At 37.9% G+C, this 21925-nt stretch overlaps 1 non-coding gene across 1 annotated transcript; it reads left to right on the top strand.

Moving 5' to 3' along the window:
• The first annotated feature begins 544 nt into the window (after positions 1 to 544).
• Positions 545 to 651, top strand: LOC123462442. The gene has a single exon (XR_006638264.1). It is a non-coding gene; the product is annotated as a U6 spliceosomal RNA (small nuclear RNA).
• Positions 652 to 21925: the final 21274 nt, after the last annotated feature.

Here is a 21925-nt window from a genome sequence, read left to right as displayed (position 1 = left end):
CAACATTGAAGATAATGGGACAGATTACTTATAGAAGGGAGTTAAACAATAGATTTTGACATTCAAGAAAAATTTACATTCAGATTAGTTTTGTTAAACTCTGAACAAACCAAACTTGAAAACAATGTTTTAGTTTGATATTTTTTTCTTCATATGGAAAAAGATCAGAGGTAGCTTTCCATGGTTCTGTTACAGTGTTTCTTGTGGCTGTTGCTGACCCTGACTATTTTTCTGATCTGTCATTTAATTATGCTACCCATAGTCACAAGATAGCTGTTATAAACCCCAGCATGGCATTCTCACAGAACACAAGCAATAGGGAAAAGTTTAATATTTTTCCAAAGTCCTTCCTTTTTTTCAGGAAAACTATGCAATAACTATAACTATAACTATAACTATAACTATAACTATAACTATAACTATAACTATATATATATATATATACATATATATATATATATATATATATATATATATATATATACTATAACTATAGCAATAACAGCTTTGTCTAAATAATTACTCTCCAAAATTCTCTCTGTCTGTGCTCGCTTCTGCAGCACATATACTAAAATTGGAATGATACAGAGAAGATTAGCATAGCCCCTGAGCAAGGATGACACATAAATTCATTAAGCGTTCCATATTTTAGAAAGGAGGAAGTTAAGTAAGCAATATTCGCTGATGACATGAATGTATATGTAAGAGACATGAAAGACTCCATCCCAAAACTCCTGAAGGTGATTAACTCCCATAGCAAGGTTACAGGATACAAAATCAATGTGCAAAAATCAGTAGCATTTTTATATGCAAATGACAAAGTTACAGAGAAAGAAATAAGGGACATAGTCCCATTTTCAATAGCAACAACAACAGCAAAAAAACAAAACAAAACAAAACAAAAAAAACCTTGGAATAATGTTAACCAAGGAAGTGAAAGATCTATACAAAGAAAACATAAAAACACTAATAAAAGTAATTGAGGAGGACTTGAGAAAATGGAAAGACCATGCTCCTGGATAGGCAGAATTAACATTGTGAAGATGACAATCCTACGAAAGTCGACATAGATTCAATGCAATTCCAATTAAAATCCCTACAGTGTCCTTCACAGAGATAGAAATGATCTCAAATTTCATATGGAAAGGCAGAAGGCCTCACATATCCAAACATATCCTCAGCAAAGAAAAAAAAAAAAAAAAAACCTCTGGTGGCATCACCATACCAGATCTAAAGCCATAGTAATAAAAACAGCATGGTACTGGCATAAAAACAGGAGTATAGACCAATGGAAAAGACTTGAGGACCCAGATTTTGGATCAAGCAACTATAGTTACTTGATATTCAACAAAGGCCTGAACAATATAGGCTGGAAAAAGACAGCATCTTCAACAAATGGTGCTGGACAAACTGGATAACCACATGTAGGAAACTGAAACTTGATCCACACATTTAACCATGCACTACACTCAAATTCAACTGGATCAAAGACCTCAACATAAGACCAGAAACTTGAATACTACTGGAAGAAAATTTAGGAAGTACTTTCCATGATATAGGAATGGAAAAAGACTTCCTGAACAAAACCCCAGTAGCTCACGATCTTAAACAGTCATTCAACCAATGGGATCACATGAAACTGAAGAGTTTCTTTACAGACAAGCATGCAATAAGCAAAACAAATAGATTACCCACAGATTGGGAGAAAATATTCACAGGTTATCCAACTGATAGAGGCCTAATCTGTAGAATATACAAAGAACTCAAAAATCTAAACAGTAAGAAGTCAAACACCCCACTCACAAAATGGGGCAAAGAGCTGAACAGGCAGTTCACAGAGGAAGAAACACAAATGGCAAACACACACATAAGAAAATGTTCATCATCCCTAATGATTAGAGAAATGCAAATTAAACAACTATGAGATTCCACCTTACCCCAGTAAGGATAGCAAAAATCAAACAATCAAATGAAAATAAATGCTGGCAAGGATGTGGAGGAGTAGGAACACTCATCCACTGTTGGTAGGAATGTAGGATGGTACAACCACTTTGGAAAGCAATATGGAGACTCCTGAAAAAACTGACTTAGAGAGACCAACAGACCCAGTTATTCCCTTACTGGGCATCTACCCTAAACCCTTCAAGCCACAAGCCAGAGAGATTTGTTCACCCATGTTTGTAGCAGCTCAATTCGTAATAGGTAAGACCTGGACTCAATCCAGAGGTCCATCACTAGAATAATGGATAACTATGATGTGGTATATCTACACAATGGAATTCTACACAGCACTAAGAAAAAATGACACAAAGAAATTTGAGGAAAAATGGTTGAACCTGGAAGAGATCATTCTCTGTGAACTTAACCAATCACAGGAAAAAAAAAAAAAATTGCCTCATAGTCTCACTCATCTACAGCACCTAACCCGAATCTACCCAAGATACCTTACATGCCCAGCAAGCATCTGATGGACTAGACACTAGGATGGATGGGGAGTGAGGTGAGGGCATCGAAGGAGTGGGAAACACTAATCTAGACCCAAAAGGCAATGGTACCATAAAATTCTGCTTCCTAAAATGCAGACCAAATGGCTGAACCTTCACCAGGCCCTTACAGGAAACACCTGCACCACAAGACAAGGGAGAGGGTAGAATCAAGTCTAATTTAAATCTTCTACATCTTCCCTCCCTCTCCCTCTCCCTTTCCCCCTGTCTCTTTCTCCTCTCTAACTCTTGTATATTAGTAATCTTTTTCCTCATTTTCTTAGTGGGCACTGACCTGTAACCCCCAGTACCAGCATGGGGCTACCATCCACAATGTGCTTTTGATCAGAGAAACCTACAAGGTTTCCTAAAAGAATAACAGATTTCTGTCCGAGTACTTGATGACCCACCAAAGGTTACTGGTAAGACCCTATTGCTGAAGACACCATATGCAGCTGACACGTAAAATGGAATGGCATGGTTGGAAGCCAGGAGAGAGTCAGTCTCCAGGCAGCCAGCTTGTCTAGTGCCAGAAGGTGCTACATGGGCGACTGGGGGAAATGACCGATATCTGTCCAAGCAACTCATGGTCTAACCTACTTAGTATCAAATAACCTGTTGTGATGCCCACACAAATGCAATAGTGGCACACAGCTGCCGGAGATGGCAAGCATGCCATTTCAGGATCACGAGGAATCGAGCACTGAAGAGCTGCTTGACACAGTTCCAGCCCAGTTGTCTCTTCCTTGAAGTCCGATGTGGCCCCTCTATAGAAAAATCTTTGGCTCTCTATGCCTCAGAAATATGTGGTTTTCTGTATAATCTTTGTCTTTCTCTGTCTTTCACTTGGTGTCCCAATCTCTAAGTTTACTTTTCCAGTAAAAATTGGTGTTGGTAAAGTGTTGGTCAATGTATCTGAAAAAGGCTCTGGCATAGAATTGGATAAACAAGAAAATGGGTAAAAGATAATTGTTTTCCTTAAAGGCCTTAAAGAAAGTCAGGCATGGAGTACAGAATACTTAAGAAGAAACAATGAACTGCCTGGAACAATGTAAACATTGTTATATGACTAATTTTTCTAAATGGTGGCAATGGCAATTGACTCTTTACCAGGAATCCTTACAGAAAAACAACTGAAGTCAGAAATAGTTTAATTGGGGGGACCAAAGCCTAAGTATTGGAGGGACGTGAAAAGGAAAATTCAAAATAAATAATTAAAGGATAAGTGAATCTGCTGGATCAGTGATTAATGATGGGAAGCCCCATTTGTGGTTATTTTACCTCTCACCTTTAATAGGGTAATTGAAAGTAGAAGTCCAGGAAATCACAAGAGCTTGTCTGCACATACATGGGGACAATGTGAAAAGAGTTAATCATTACAGGGGCCTGATGACTTTACTTGAGGTGAATAATTATGGGATTGTTTGATGATAAGGAATAACAAAAAGTTTCTATGAATTCTGTGAAATTGTACCTTTCTTGAAGTTTGTTCTTGCATGATGTGATCAGAAAATAAAAGACTGAGGCTAAGAGCTGTGGCAGAAAGAAAGAGAGAGAGAGAGAGAGAGAGAGAACGAAAGAAAGAAAAGAAAAAGACGGAAAAACTCAGCTGCCTTCAGCATTAGCCAGTCAGCTTGCACCAGAACTTGACTTTCAATCGTTATTTCACTCCTCCCTTTCACACCTCTCTTCAGGGACCCTCCTTCAAGCCAGGGCTGGATCCTGGCACACAGCCATGGTGGGGAACCAACTGTTTTTGATTTGGCTAACTGATCCTGTCAGTGGTTCAGGACCCATAGCTGGAGCTGGGAAACAAGTCAGAACCATATCCAAACATAAGACCACTCTCCAATATCAAGCTACCATCAATCATGGCTACAAAATGGCCTACACCTATTAAATTCTCTATAAAAAAAAAAAGTAAGGGTTATCTCATTTGTCCTGGTGCTAACTTACTCTCCATTGGAGAATCTGCTTCTCTTTTTCAGATAGATGCAGGTCCTAAGGAGAGAGCCACCCCATCGTACCTCAAAAGGGCCCCAGCTGAAACTAAGGAAAATTGGCAAAACAAGCAAAGGTGCTGTTTTCCTGATGAACCGGATACCAGCACAAGGGGGAAGGAGACCAACACAGAGAAAAATAAACTCCTACCAAACCAGAGAGCCAGAGCCTCAGAGGCCCCAACACTTCATTACTGAAGCAGACCAAAAATGAACCCAACATAGCTCAGGGATATTTTGTGGAAGAGGGGTCAGAAAGAATGTCAGAGCCACGTGTTGGGTCATGATATGCAGAGACATTAATCGTACCAATAACTGTGGGCTAACTCCACAATGCACAACCCATTTACCTCAACAAGGAGGGGGCAATGGGGAGGGGGTAGGTCATGGATGAGCATAATATGGTACCAAACTGCCTGTATTTGCTGAATAGAAAACTAATAAAAAATAAATAAATAAAAAACTTCCCTCTGCCTATCCATACCTAGCTAAGATGAATGTGACAGCGACTGTCTTAGGCAGTCAATGTTTACCTATTGGAGTTGGGCACTTTGCCCCTCAACAAAGAAAAAAAGAGTAAAAAAATAAACATTGTGTAGCTCTGTAAATTAAGGTAGAGCTACCAAAAGTTTTTTATGAAAATTTCAAAAATGTTTTCATGTGCTCTATTATGCACAACATATAAATAAAAATGTTTAAATAATGTTGAGCTAGAGAGCACATGAAACTACGTGAAGAATTACAGGAAAACACAATTCCTGCTTGTCATGCCTGGACATCTGTTTGTGTGAGGCAGGGGGATAAAAGGTAAATGATCCATTAGAGAACTTATGGTCATTGAGAGGAAAGGAATGGACAACATGCCTAGAGTGACAGGAACAGAATTGAACAATTTTCATATTCTAAAGGAGATGATATGCCCTTATGGCAAAGTGGAAAAGCTGTTGTAGAGTATGCTTTAAATTTGATTAACTGAAATTTAATTAATTATAACATTATGTGTAGAAAGTAACAAAAAGAGAAAGAGGATTCAGCCCTAACTTCATATTAGAATCACCTGGATAGCCTTGCTCCTATAGCAGAACTATTACAACTGGGGATTTGGGCCTAGCTATGGTTTAAAGTTGATGAGGGATCCAAATTTCCAGCCAGTTTGATGAACATTGTTTTAGAACACTGTTTTAGAACAGCATAATGTCCACTGTAAATTATATACATTTATATATTCCTTAAATAGTCATATTTGATTACCTACATATGTGAGGTTATAATCTCTGTGCTATTGGGAAAGGATATATTAAATAAAGAGCCTGCTATCAGCAACTGGCCAGGTAACAATATACTAGATAAGGACATAGCACAGCTGGCAAAGGTAGATAGACTCAGAGAAAGAATCTCTCTTAAGGGAGATAGGAGCAAAACTGAAATAAATGGATGAAACAAATTCTAAGCACCCTTGAGAGAAGAAGGGATAATGATAAACCAGGTTCTGCATTATGCATGCATTTGACCACAGAGTGAGGTTCTAAAACCCTGAGAACACACAGCAGTGAATGCATAGTTCTGTTTAGTCACACTGTCAATTCATGGGTAAGGACAGACAAGTACACTTTCAAAACAAGGCCCTGAGATTTTGTGTTTTCTAAGGCTTACTATAAGAACTTCTAACAAGAGGACAAGAAGATAAGACACATGCTTATAAACTTCAAGGTAACATTGTCATTTAAAATCATATTATAGGAAGATGAATAGGGGGAAGACTTCAAATCCAAACAGTGTTACAACATTGTAATGAAGTTCCATGTTATATAGAGAGAGTAAAAGCAGAGTGAAAGAATCTACAGCCCTTGACTGATGAGGAAGGGATGGGAGAAATTAATTAACTTCAGGTGTCAATTCAAGGACAGAAATGAAAACATCACATATTCTAAGTAAAAGAATACAAACAGAGCTAATATTTGCTTAAAGTTGAATGGAAACAATATGACTAACCAGCCAGAATAGACACAGAAGCTGTAGGATGGGGATGTACCTCCATCATGGAATCATGGTATGAGTTCACTCCACTTTGTGTCTATGAGAAATATTCCATAGTGAACATAAGCAGTGTAGGAAAATAATGAGTTACTGTTGTGTCATACTATGCCGTAATATTTAAAAGTAAATTAAACAAGTCAATAAATAGGAATGGAGGTGTGTGTGCGTGTGTATGTTAATAAAATATGGTGTTTCACTATAATAGTGGACAAAAGTGCTTATCTGCAATGTTAAGTGATAATAAAATGGGAGATTAGCCTGAGATAAGGTCTGTACAAATAGTTCCACGTGTAGGGAAATTGTGAACATATTCTTCATCATCAAAACTAGAATGTGCTATGGAAATTCATGAGAAGACTAAGAAACAAAGTTGCCTTAAAACACATTACATTTGGATTTGAATTTCATTACGCATCAAAATTAAAACTTGTCTCCAGCTTCTTCTAATAAGGTGAACATTAATTCAGATGCAGTATAAGGCAAACACAAAACTAACATCGCCTAACCATGCCAATAATTTCCCCAGAGAACCCCAAGCAGTGTTATAGTCATGTATACTGCCTGAGAATTTTTATTTATCTGTTAAAATTGAGAGAACAAGATTCTGCTATCTGAGCACCCTTGGAGAACATTGTTAAGAATGTAATACAATTATTCCATTCTTACAATTGGCCTCTTGGCCAACGAGGCAACTAATAAAGAATAAAAAGAATAGAAGAATGAAAATCCTTCACTGAGTGTCCTTCAAACCAAGTAAGAGTGATTTTGCGGGCTACACATTTGCAAATGCCTTCCCTTCCAACCTCTAGGGAGCCTTTTAGAATCACTTGAATTAGGACTTTGGTCAAAGAGCCTGCTCAAAGAGAAACTGCTATGATATTTATTCTTGACCACAGTACACTTTTTTTTTTGTCCCCAATATCATGCACTCCAGCAGTGAAAACAGCGAGTACAGATTAAAAAAATAGATAATAAACTTGTGAATATTCCCTGAAGCACATAAAAAAGTTCATGCATGTTTTTCTTTTCTTTTTCATTTTTTAGGTGGGAAATTATTTTGTTTTTATTTTCTTTACCCTTTTAGCTTTTTTATTACTATTAGTTATGGACACAGTGTGTATACAGCCACGTTGGTACCATCGTTTGCCTCTGTTCTGTCCTCCTCCATCTACAGGGACTCTCCTCATTGGGGAGTGTGGATAGTGCATTGCAGGGTTAGCCATCAGTTATGGGTAAGAGGCAATATCTCTGCGTAATGTCCCAACATGTAATTCTAACAATCTTCCCACCCCCCTTCCATGAATATCCCTGAGTGACATGGGGTTCATTTTAGATCTACTTCAGTGATGAGGTCTTGGAACACTCTGTGTCTCTGGATATCTGTTTAGTAGGAGATAAGTGTTCTCTGTGTCTATCTCCTTCACCCTTGTGCTGGTGCCAGGTTCACCAAGAAATCAGCATTATGGGCTGGAGAGATGGCTTAGCGGTTAAGCGCTTGCCTGTGAAGCCTAAGGACCCCGGTTCGAGGCTCGGTTCCCCAGGACCCATGTTAGCCAGATGCACAAGGGGGCGCACGTGTCTGGAGTTCGTTTGCAGTGGCTGGAAACCCTGGCGCACCATTTCTTAATCATTCTCTCTGTCTCTTTCTCTCTCTGTGTCACTCTCAAAGAAATTAATAAAAAATGAACAAAAAAAAATTAAAAAAAAAAAAAAAAAGAAATCAGCATTATTTCTCATTTCCCCAATTACTCTATGGTTTCAACTGGGGCCCTGGTGAGGTGCAGTGGGCTGATTCTCTCCTCAGGTTCTGCATCCATCTGAAAAAGAAAAGCAGATTCTCCAACAGAGAGTGAAGTCAGCACCTGATAATTGGGATTACCATTATTCCTTTAGAGAGAATTTAAGAGGTGTAGGCCCACTTGTAGTCCACGATTGATAGGAGCTTGATAATGAGGAGCAGGCTTGGTTTTCAGATATGGTTCTGACTTGTTTCCCAGAAGCAGCTATGCGTTCTATTCTACTGAGTGGATCTGTTAGCCTGTCAAGAGAAGTTGGTTTCCAACCATGGCTCTGTGCCACTCTTGCACTTGTTTGAGCATCATATCAGGTTGTTTGCTGCTGAGTAGATTAGATCATGCTTTCCTTGGACAGATTTTGTTCATGCTTCCCCAGTTGCTCATGTAGCACCTTCTGGCACTAGATGAGCTGTCTGCCCTAATACCAAAACCAGGCAGTGAGGCCACAAGAAAAGAAAATTATAGGCCTATTTCCTTGCTGACCTTAGACACAAAAATTCTGAACAAAATCCTCACAAACTGAATTCAACAACACGTTAAAAGCATTATCCACCTTGATCAAGTAAGCTTCATCCCAGGAAAACAGGGGTGATTCATCATATGGAAATCTGTCAGTGTAATACAGCACATAAATAAGCTTAAATACAAAATCCATATGATCATTTCAATAAATGCAGAAAAGGCCTTTGACAAAATACAACATCACTGCATGATCAAAACATTGGAAATAATAGGCATGGATGGTTTATATCTCAACATAATACAGGCTGTATATAAAGCTCCTAAAGCCCAAACAATACTTAATGGGGAGAGACTGGAGAAATTCCCATTGAGATCAGGAAGAATACAGGGCTTTCCACTCTCATCTCTATTTTTTCAACATAGTATTGGAAGTCCTAGATCAAGTAATAAGACAGAATAAAGAAATAAAAAGGGATATAAATTGGAAAGGAAGAAGTAAAGTTAGCCCTATTTGCAGATGACATGATTATATACATAAGAAACCCAAAATCTCCATCTCAAAGTTCTTAAAGGTGATTAACTCTTTAGCAAAATAGCAGGATACAAAATCAATACACAAAAACCAGTAGCCTTTCTATATGTAAAAGACAAAGATACAGAGAAAGAAATAAAGGATATTGTCTCATTTTCAATGGCAACAAAAATATAACATACCAACCTAGGCCAGTTACAGATGACCTGAAACTTATACTTTTAGCCAATATTCATTTCTATTAAATTCAAAATTCACATGAGACATTCATCAAGCACCATGAGATGTAGACTTCAGTACCTCTATGTCATGACAACACAATCGTGGAATACAAATCCCACCCTGCCAGTACCTAGAGTCTCAGGTCTTTGACAAGAACTGTAATAGTCACTATTCTCCCATCACTTACCATGCCTACTTATTCCTCCACAAATTTGTAATCTACATAAAGACCACACTTTTCTCTGCATGTTAGTTAGATTTTGGTCTTATGCTATACTTGGAAGTCTCAATCATTAACCTCCACAGAACTAGTTAATAGTGCAGGCTGTGAGCAAGGATGCCTGTGTATGAAGTCTGACTACAACATGCATTAAGTGGGTGACTGAGAATACAATTCTTTGACCTTTGATTTCCCCATCTGTAAAACAAGATCTTTAAGGGTATCATTTTCCCCAAGATTAATGTGTCAGATTTGTTTGATAATTTATAAAGGAAACATTGTGCAAGGAGTTGTCAGGAAACCTAGAGGGGATGTAATTAGGTGTTCATCTAATCTTGCCTAACTGGCTTAACATCCTGACTGCACCAGGCTTCACATCCTGACCATAAACCGGCCTTTTTCAAAAGATAAGATTCTGTAAGCAGTATGCTGACCAGTTCCAGAAGTACCTTACAGAAAGCTGGATGGACCAGCTTTCTGAGTAATGAGTCAGTTTATGAGCAGGCCCAGGCAAAATGGAGAGGCTTTTGCTCTATGGCTCCCAACAGCCTATAACTTTCTTCATATCATTAAATATAACTATATAACTATAAAGTCTTCCCCCAACCCTAATTAATATTTCAGGAATTTGGTATTAGATTCTAATTCAGTAAACTATTCTTAAGTTTTGAACTCAATTTATTTGTGCTATTCTTACAATGGTAATGAGCTACTATTTTATATGATACTATCTATAACTAATTTATTTTATATCTATATTCTACAATCTCTCAAAATTGATTTGACATATATATTGTTTCCAATTAGTTACAGAGTAAAACATCCCTCTTCATTTATAAATCAGTAAAAATTGCTTTTTTAGCTGGGTTGAGGAAAGATCAATCAATAGGCACTATTTGGAAGGAAAGCTCTGAGGTGCTATCACACAGCAGGGTGACTATTACATACTGTCTCTTAAAGCTAGGAAGAGGGGTTAGAAAACTGTTCAGTATGAGAAAAAATGTGTTTGAGGATATGGACATGTTAAAATTTATAGAGATATCATCCAATGTGTACATTTATCAAATTTTTACATGTACCATCATTTATATGTTCCTTGTTTATTATTTCATGTATCAGTTAAATGAATTTAATATTATGAAAATCTAAGCAACTTTCTTGAAATATATGAAATGTTGCCCAGGATAAACAAAATCTTTACACTATATTCATTGATAATGACCAGAGTACATTGCTAAAATATTATCTACTTTGAACTTGCTAAGGCACATTGCACCATTTATCAGAAAATATATTCATTTTTCCTCAAGGTCTTTTTTTTCTTGCTTATTGGAGTTACATCTCACCTCCAGATGAAATGATATACTAATTTGCTATTAAATAGTTAATAAAATATGCTTGAAGATATGATATATATTTAAGACTGAAGTAATGAATATTTGAACAAGCAAACCAGCATAATCACAGCAGTTGAGAGACAGAGATATGAGGACTACATCAAGTTCAACAGACTGGTCTATGTAGCAAATACCAATGCTCTCTCAGGCTATATAGGGAGACTCTGCCTCAAAACAAAAAAAATAAATAAAGTGTCCAGGGAGAATCATTGGGAGAAACGAAGTGCTTCTCACCTAAATGTGGTGAGTAAATATGTAAGAATTCCCAGAACCTAAATCCCCCACCCAACACACACACAAAACTGGACACTGTAGTGAACATCTGCAATCCTACAGCAAGAAGGGAAACTGACCCTGAAAATCCCACAGTAACTTATAGGTCAGCTGGTCTGATGAATGCAGTGGTGAACAAGAGACCCTGCTACACAGAAGGTGGAAAGCAAAGACTGACACCTGAAGCTGTCTTCTGAATTCCACATGTGTGCCATGGCATGAATATACCTGCACTCACACAGATGACATGCACATACACACATACCTGAACTAAAATTATATTCTTAAAACTGAAAACCACTCACAGTACTGGGATCAGTTTCTGTTTTGCTACCTTGCCTCTTTGATGTCAGGATCAATACACTTCTCCTGATAGGTATCTGTGCTCAGTTCACTTACTCTTTTTGCCAAGGTCTTCACTCTGAGACTCTCTTTTAGTCTCTTTGATTCCTTTCTCTTTTCATCTTTAACTACATGAGAACTTCTGGACACCTTGACAGCACATGAAACTGAGGACACAATATTCACTGGTCCTTTTGTATTGTCATATGCTTCCAGAAAAACGTTTCCAAGATGTTGTGCCATGATTTTCTGTGCATCTCCTTTGAGAGTCACACATGAAAAGGACACCCATAAAATCCCGTAAGCTTTGGATTTTGGCATAGTAGTGAATGTTTCTAAACCCGCTTTCTTTTTTCCTTAGTCCACATCTGAAAGAAAGAAACAGAGGAAAATAGGGAGAGAGCAAGGGAGGGAAAAGGGAAGGAGGGAGAGGTAGAAGGATGAACAAAGCCTTTTATTTCAAGTGTTTGGGTCATCACTGTTGTAATCAGAACACGTGGGCTATTATTTATTCATTTACATCTGCCTTATCTCAGTGTAGCCTTACTTTTTATAAAAACACATTTATATTTACTTTGAAAGAAATGATCTATACTTTTTAGGCCTATGCCATGCTATGTGAGAACTACATAATTTCGCAAACTGTTTCCACAAAACTTGATATACAAGCAGATTTCTTACTTAGAGTTCAGCCACCTGCCCTCTCCTGCTTGTAGAACCTAGATGGACACTTAAATAAGGAAACAAAAGGTATAATAAAATATAATTAGAGAGTCAAAATAGAATATGTTAATAGGTCTAAAAATTTCTCTATTATATTCAACAAACTCTATACACAAAAGGTCACAGTGCAGTGGTCAGATGTGCTTCCTTTCATTACTTCTGCTCTAAGCTTCTGAAGCATTTTTGATTAATCAACGACATTGCAGCTGAAGGAATGGAATTTATGCTGCAGTGAGCTAAGCCTCTAAGTCATGCATGGGGATGAACGTAGACACACAACACATACTAATTGGAGAATCATGCAAGCCAAGCTAATATATTTTACTTCAAATATGTTTTGTTTCATTGAATTTGAAGGTGAGAAGACCTGAGAGTTCAGAAAGAGGATAGGCATGTTGTCCTGAATCTGTCTGCCACTAGTTCCATATATCTTGGCTCATGTGAAACAAGTGACCAGAATGTTACTTCCCAAGTGGCCAGTGAAGTTTTCCTTGTTATATCGCACAAACCTAAATCCCATTCTACACATAAAATTGGCACATTAAAAAAAAATTTCTTGTCCCAAATTAATTTGCAAATTATAGTGCCCTTAGAATCTGTTTGGACTCATTTAGAATTGTCTTTAAGAAGTCACATTAATTTTCTGCTTCAAACATATCCTACCATTAACTCTTTACCCCAGTGCTCTAGTTAATTCTGTGCTCTAGTGTATGACTTTCTACAAATGTTAAAAATTCAGAAGCATGTCTATCACTTAATAGAAAAAAATTCCTAAGGACTTCGTCAAGATAGCTTTTACAAAATGCTTTCTGATTATATATGCTGTTTGCTATGTGACTGAAGGTTTTATTGGCATTCACTAAATACTGACTAATTACTACATGGTAGGCACTATTTCCATGTTAGCCAGAGTGCTGTCTGGAAGTCCTCCAAATATAAATAGTCACTTTTCCCATTTTTTTCCTCTCATTTCCTGTAAAACTCCTGAGGATCAAGGATTTAAGTGTTTTATTTGAAAGGAAATCCTGTTTTGGGAAAATTGTATTTTAGTCTTTCTTCCTTGCATACAGAAGGACATACATAGTATTGTGAAGTTATTTTGTATTTAATTTTCAATTTTATCTTCAGCATATAAGAAAAATATCACGTTTTTATCCTCTTTGATAACCTTGCATTTTAAGAATTCTGCCAGACACAAACACAGTAGAATATGACTAAAGAAGGTAAGAGTGCTAATCCAAAGAAGAAGGCTGATATGTACCTATCTGGGGAAGCTAAAAGCAAGCCAACAGAAGGTACACCATAATAAAGGCATTTTTCTGAATACTTCACACTCACATGGAGTCAGTCATTCATGATCTATGTCAGCAATAAGGTAATATAAAGAAGTAGGGCATTAGAACTAAAACGTATAAAAGTAAGTTACAAACAAAACACTGTAGAAGCAAATGTCCACATGTGCAGCAGAAGATGTGTAATTCAAAACAAATGTTTGTGGTTCCACCATGAGGAAAAGGATAGTAATATCTTCACACATTAGGGTTTTTCCTTTTATCACCTATAAAGCCTGGTGTCCAGCTTAGACATGATATAGTGTAGGAGGCACGTTCAGCTTACACACTACAGATTGCTTAGGGTGACTGAGCAGAATCACTACCTATGATGGTGTGTGAGATCAACCTATAGTAATTTCAATGTGGCTTACATATCTAATAAAGGGAAGTTTGTAAATTCTTTCTCAGAGGGCTTGTCCTGCTCCTCAAGAGTTATTCAATTTAGCAAATATCATTTTATGCATTTGATATGAAATGTTGATAGTCTTGTGAAGCTGAAACTTTATATTGCTTTCTGATAACTAGCTTGATTAGAAGCAGATTTTAAACTCAGCGTTTGGAAGTAGTGTTTAAAAGAGCAAGCAGACTTGATCAGATGAACTAACTTGGCCAAATTTGTAACAGATCCCTTTAAATCATGGCCATAGGTGTGCTACAAAGCATTCAAATAACCATGGTAATATGACAAGGGCTGGGTTGATTGCACAGTGGTTATGTATGCTTCATGTGCAACCATGAGGACTTGACAGAGTGTGAGACCAGCCTTGGAGTACAGGATAAGTCCTATATCAGTCTGTGCTAGATTGAGACCCTACCTCAAAAAAACAAAAAACAAAAAAATCTTTTTGGTTAGAACAGGTTTTCTAATGCCTAGCATATTAAGGTGATGGCCTATTGAAGTTAACTTGATTTCTTTTTTTTTTTCCTACTGAAAAATTACTACTTGCTAGTGATGGTTTTCCAGCATCTTCTATCTGTGGAAAGCCTTTGTTTTAAATTTCTTATTTTCTATTTTGATGCAGGACAGAAAATGAAGAGAACTGACAGACTGTAGCCTGCCCTCAGCTCATGGCACATGTACACATTTTTATACACATGCACAAGCCTGGTTGTACATATTTCCCTCCAAATTCTGCCTGCATCCAAATTTGCTGAAGCCAAAAATGATGCATGTGGCTGTTCTTTGATTCCCTATGAAGCTCTCCTATCAAGCTTTCCGAGTAACCAGATGTCTGCCCTCAAGCAAGCTCAAGCTTGTGCTCTTCCCGGAAGCAATTAACTTGGCCACTATGATCCTCTCAACTCCATCTCTGATTCTAATCTCTACTGGCCCAACATCTCATAGCTTTTTGCTTCTGCCAGATATGTCCAATTTGAAATTATGCTTTTAGCTGCTTGCCCCTCCAAAAGTAATGCCTATGAGAAAAACAGTATAGCCTATTGCATTGAGTTACAAAGTATTTCTGATTATTTCACTAGCATCTTTGTCATAGTGGTATTATGCAAACATGAATATATCCACAGGTAGAAATATTTTTATTTTATATGCCTATTTAATGATTATTAACATTTGTGAAAGAGAAAAACATTAATATTTAAGCTCAACTAAAGCATGCTACTTATGAGATAGCATTGAAACAATGTTTCTTCTGATTTTGATCAAATAGTTTCCACTGATATCATAACTTCTTCACTGTCAGATGCCACACTTTCTTCCCATCTTGTTTCTCATCATCAGTTGAGTAAAGCTGCCCTTGGAAATATATATATTTGTTATGATGTCATATAGGATTATCTCCTATATGACACAAGGATTTGTCATTATCCTATATAGTCTGTAATGATGGTAACCACATAGTAAAAGCAGGCTACCTAATAATCATGGAAATAAGCCAGCACTAAAATCCTACTATAATCTTCTTTCAAAATCCAGGATACATTGTACTTAATATTCAAAAATGTAATGTGTTTAACATCTAACATTATTAGTTTGCATAGAAATGCTACAAACAAGACATCTTCCTTGTTTTGTGAAGAAAACAAACAGAATGGCTGTGCCACACCTTATGGTCATCACCCTTTCTCCTCTCAGCAACAGTCTACAGAATGCTTTAGTCAAAAAGCACTGTACTGGATATTCTGGGGAGGACTCTACTACTTCTCTTTGCCTAGTCATTCATTTTCAGCAAGGAAAGGTTAGGTCTTCAAAAGTTCCTTCTGAGTTTCAACTCTTCAATTTACAATATTTTTTTTTCTTTTTTGTAGGGTGTGGTGGTTTGAGTCAGGTGTCCCCCATAAACTTAGGTGTTCTGAATGCTAGGTTCCCAGCTGATGGATAGTTGGGAATTAATGCCTCCTGGAGGGAGTGTATTGTTGGGGCGGGCTTATGGTCTTTATAGCCAGTTTCCCCATGCCAGTGTTTGGCACACCCTCCTGTTGCTGTGGTCCACCTTATGTTGGCCAGGGGGTGATGTCCACCCTCTGTACATACCATCGTTTTCCCTGTCATTGTGGAGCTTCCCCTTAAGCCTGTAAGCCAAAATAAATCTCTTTTTCCCAGAAGCTGCTCTTGGTTGAGTGATTTCTAACAGCAACGCGAACCGGACTGCAACAAAGGGGAAGGTTTCAAGGTAGGGTCTCACGCTAGCCCAGGCTAACCTGGAATTCTCTATGGAGTCTCAGGGTAGCCTCAAACTCACGGCGATCCTCCTACTTCTGCCTCCCAAGTGCTGGGATTAAAGGTGTGCGCCACCACACCAGGCAATTTACAATTTTTTCAAAATATAATGAATTGTGAGAATAAACAGTGGGAATGAACTATGAGAATGAACTATGGGAAAATGTGCATATTTTATGGATATTATAAATAGCTCTTGTGATGTTATTGCTGTAAGATGTAAAATTCTTAACTATAAATTGATTTAAAGTTGATCTTACACTTGTGTAATCCACCTACTTAAAGTAATACAACTTGGTTCCCTCTGTCTATGCATATGCATCACCTTGTGTATCTGGCTTATGTGGATTGTGGGGAGTCAAACCTGGGTCCTTAGGTTTTGCAGGCAGATGTCTTAACCACTAAGCCATTTTTCTAGCCCTTCACTTTTCTTCTTCCTCAGGCTGCTGCTAGTGGCAGCTATCCTACTCCTGGGATGGGGGTATCAGGAGTTAGTTCTCTCACCTCCAAGGCTCTGCTTTTATAAGCAGTTTGCCAACTTCTGGAGAGGATAATTCCAGAGGTTAGTCTTTCCTAAAACAGGGCTGAGCCCCCAAATTAGAGTACCTTAAGTTTAAATTTGTGCTCCAAATATCATCCCAGTTAAAAAGAGGTCTAAGCAAGCACTGTCTATTTGTAGTTTCATATGGCTTCAAAAATAAACAGGGTAAGAAAATAGTTTAACCAAACTGGTCCTCACCCCAAGTAAACTCAAATGGCATGCCTTGCCCAGGGCAGGTCAATCATCTAACTGTGAAATAAAAATGGTTGCACATTTAAGCTTGTAAATAAATATGGTCTAGGAATTTCTGGACATCTTTACTTATTTGCTTTAACTATAAATTGTATTTTTCTTTTCATCATGAAAACAGTAGTTTTCTTTCAAAGACATTCCACTAACACCACCAACAATCTTTCAATGTTTAGTTGCTACCCAAAGGCTTTGCAAGTGAGGATATAAGTCTCCTGGAGTATAATCACTGCATCCTGCCCTAATGTCAATAGGAAGAAGACTCTACTCTTACAGAATTGAAAAATACAGCCCCTGCACCATGATTTCCACGTCAAACTGAGAGGCAGAACGTCTTCTAATCTAACATGTTTGTTTAACTGTGTCAGTTCCATTGTTGAGCCACCAAATTTACAAAGGACTCACAGTCCAGTATTTTAGGAAGCAAGGTGAAAATACCCTGAAATATGTCTGTAACTTCTTGAAATTACTTTTTTCTCAATCTTTTTGCCAAAGGATTTTCAGATGGGAAGTGGGAAAGTGAGAAACATTAGAGAAAAACTGAATAATTTGTTCAAGTAATACAGTAAAGAAAACTTCACTGGTCATATAAGCACAAATAAGAAGGAAATAGGAAAACTAGATGTTGGAGTCTAGGGAGGAACAGAATTTATTATTGAGGGAGAGTGCTCTATGGTTACAGGTAGTGCCTTTACTTTCATTGAAGTGATAAATGTTATCATCTATATTGAGAGCTGAATTGCATCTGTAAAGCAATACTTCAAAATAAGCATAATAAAGAATACCATTGATGGGGCTGGAGAGATGGCTTAGTGGTTAAGCACCTGCCTGTGAAGCCTAAGGACGCCAGTTCGAGGCTTGACTCCCCAGAACCCACGTTAGCCAGATGCACAAGGGGGCGCATGCATCTGGAGTTCGTTTGCAGTAGCTGGAAGCCCTGGCGTGCCCATTCTCTCCCTCTCTCTCTCTCTCTCTCTCTCTCTCTCTCTCTCTCTCTCTCTCTCTCCTCCTCCTCCTCCTCCTCCCCCTCCTCTCTGTCACTCTCAAATAAATAAATAAAAATAAACAAAAAAAATTAAAAAAAAAAAGAATACCATTGATGGACAAGAATATTTAAAGGGAAATTAGAAGCTAGTATTTCTTTTTGGAGGAGAAAAAGAAATTGCGTTAAGACTGATTAAGGCAGAAGCAGATGGAAATATGGAATAAGCCCTTGAGGCCAAATTATTAGTTAGAACTAGGGTCTTAACATGAGTGATTTAAATCTACAGCCTATGATTTTGCAAAGAAAGAAATTTATCTCTCCTATAGGCCTTTGACCTCTCTTACAATATTAGATAGCTCATTGTCATTTTGTTCACACTACAAAATTAGTCCTGGTACAACCCAGGGATATTTCCAACAGAAACTCAGAGAGATTCCTTGAATTGTCACCACTATAAAATAAAAAAAAACAAGTTTTCCCTCTTTTTTGTGTAGGTTCCAACCTAACTCTGATAAGAATAATCAGCAGGGCTGGAGAGATGGCTTAGCAGTTAAGTGCTTGCCTGTGAAGCCTAAGGACCCCGGTTCGAGGCTCAGTTCCCCAGGTCCCACGTTAGCCAGATGCACAAGGGGGCACACATGTCTGGAGTTCGTTTGCAGAGGCTGGAAGCCCTGGTGCGCCCATTCTCTCTCTCTCCCTCTATCTGTCTTTCTCTCTGTGTCTGTCGCTCTCAAATAAATAAATAAATAAAAATTTTTAAAAAAAGAATAATCAGCAAAAAAAAACAAAAGAGTAATTAACAAACACTGATCATTCATACCTTCTAAACATATCTTCCAGTACTTTAGTTCTAACTCGCTGAGGTGCTTTCATTTCAGTTTAAGAGAGTTCAAATTATCTTTTCTATCACAATAATACATAATATTTCTTGGGGTTAGTCCCTTTTTCTACAGTGTTTCTTTTTACTGGGCTGTGTGGTTGACCTAAGCAGCTTCCCTTGAATATGCCACTCCTTCCATTGAGTAAGGTTTGCTTTGAGTTTGTCTTTGTTAATTTTATTTACATACTTATGTGTTAATTTATTTATTTTGATGTGTGCTCAAATATATGCGTGGTATGTGAAGTGCTGCATGAATAGTGTATACTCATGTGTACAGATGAACACGTGCCCACCCACACATGCACCAAACAAAGGAGAATACTGGGTGTCCTCTATTCACTTATCTACCTGTTTCCTTTGGATGGGTTCTCTCTCTCAACCCAAGGCTTGCCACCAGTAAGCCATAGTTAGTCTATGTTTTCTTCCCTTAACAGCATTAGGGTTACATATTTGTGTGGCCATATCCAGCTGTTTATGTGGGGGCTGAGGAATCATACTTAGGTATTCTCAGGCCATCTCAGCACTCCTGCTTGTGCAGTAAGCATTCTTATTGCTAAGCCATCTCCCTAACCCCATGCACAAGTTTTACTCACTACTACCAACCTCTGGGACTCATTTCATTACACAGTGATTTTATTGTTTCCCAATCTTTCCTCCTTCATCTGATTATAATTATGAATGAGTGAAGATTTTCAGACAAGACTCCAAAAGTACAGGAAACACACACACACAACAAATGTGTTCATATGAAAATAAAATGTTTCATCACAGCAAAGAAAACAATCTACAGAGCAAAAGACAATTGACAAAATTTGAGAAAATACTCAGAAGCCATTCATATAACAAGGAGTTAATTCTAAAGCATACTAGGAACACAAAGAACTCAATGGTCAAAACATTCAAATAAATCAAATTAAAAATGGCAATTGATTTAAATAGTTATTTCTCCAGTGAATATGCACAAATGTCTTACAAATACATGAAAAGATGTTCAACATCACTGTCCAGAAGGAGATGCATTTTGATCCCACAGTGAGATACCACCAAACTCCAATAACTACAGGTGTGCTGAAGAAGACAGTAAGACAAGAAGTTCTGTCAACACCATGGAGAAAAAAAAAAAAAAGAGATACCCTTGAACACTGTAGGTGAGAGCATGAGGGAGTCCAACCATCATGGAGAATGTTGTGAAAATTCCTGAAGAATATAAAATAAGAGCCATCATTTCTGACAAGCCTTCTACTAGACATATATCTGAAGAAAATAAAACTTGTCTTTTGGAGAGGCATCTGTATCTGATGTACATTGAAACATTAGGGACAGCAGCTAGGAAAACAAAAGAAGTGAAGTATTCATAAACTGTTGCATCGATATGGAACACAACTACCTGTGAACAAGACAGCACTAGCCACCCATAAAAAATCACTTAAGGGCTGGAGAGATGGCTTAGCGGTTAAGCACTTGCCTGTGAAGCCTAAGGACCCCGGTTCGAGGCTCAGTTCCCCAGGTCCAACGTTAGCCAGATGCACAAGGGGGCACACGTGTCTGGAGTTCGTTTGCAGAGGCTGGAAGCCCTGGCGCGCCCATTCTCTCTCTCTCCCTCTGTCTTTCTCTTTGTGTCTGTTGCTCTCAAATAAATAAATAAATGATTTTTAAAAAATCACTTAATACTTCTTTGCTATTAATTAGCATTAATGAATCAGAGGTCATTGTACCAAGCAAAATAAGACAGAGACAGAATTGCAAATACCGTGTCATCTTATTCAGAGTTTGTAACATAAAACTTTTTATCTCAATGAAGTAGAGAATTGAGATATGGTCACAATGGTCTATCAAAACCAGAGGCCATGTGGTTGACCATGAATACAGCATTATAATAATATAGGAATGAGAAATTATGGTGTGTTACATAAACTATTTTGGGGGAATTTCAAAAACCTAGAAGAAAAGATTTTTGAAGTTTCTTTTTATTAGTTTTTTATTCAGCAAATACAAGCAGTTTGGTACCATTATTAGGCTCATCCATGACCTACCCCCTCCCCATTACCCCTCCTTGTTGAGATAAATGGGTCATGCCTTGTGGAGTTAGCCCACAGTTATTGGTACAATAAATGTCTCTGCACATGCTGACCCAACATGTGGCTCTGATATACTTTCCACCCCCTCGTCAACAAAATTTCCCTGAGCCATGTTGGGTTCATTTTTGGTCTACTTCAGTGATGAGGTGTTGGGGGCCTCTGAGGCTGTGGCTCTCTGATTTGGTAGGAGTTGATTTTTCTCTGTGTTGGTCTCCTTCCCCCTGTGCTGGTATCCGGTTCATCAGGAAAACAGCACCCTTGCTTGTTTCGCTAATTTTCCTTAGTTTCAGCCAGGGCCCTTTTGAGGTATAATGGAGTGGCATCTATATGAAACAGAGAAGCAGATTCTCCAAGGGAGGGTAAGTTAGTTCCAGGGCAAATGAAATAACCCTTACTTTTTTGAAGAGAGTTTAAAAGGTGTAGGCCTTCTTGTAGCCCATGATTGATGGTAACTTGATATTGGAGAGAGGGTTTATGTTTGGATATGATTCTGACTTGTTTTCTAGTGCCAGCTATGGGTCCTGTACCACTGAGGGGATCAGCCAAATCAAGGGCAGTTGGTTCCCCACCATGGCTGTGTGCCACTATTGCACTTGTGTGGGCATCACAACTAGTTATTTGTTGCTAAGTAGGATAGACCATGAGTTGCTTGGAGAGATATTGGTTATTTCTCCCATTTGCCCATGTAGCACCT

The sequence above is a fragment of the Jaculus jaculus genome, chromosome 7, assembly GCF_020740685.1.
Source record: "Jaculus jaculus isolate mJacJac1 chromosome 7, mJacJac1.mat.Y.cur, whole genome shotgun sequence".
In the NCBI taxonomy this organism is placed as follows: Eukaryota; Metazoa; Chordata; class Mammalia; order Rodentia; family Dipodidae; genus Jaculus; species Jaculus jaculus.
Note: the sequence above shows the minus strand (reverse complement) of the source record. Positions and strands in the feature narration are given on the sequence as shown.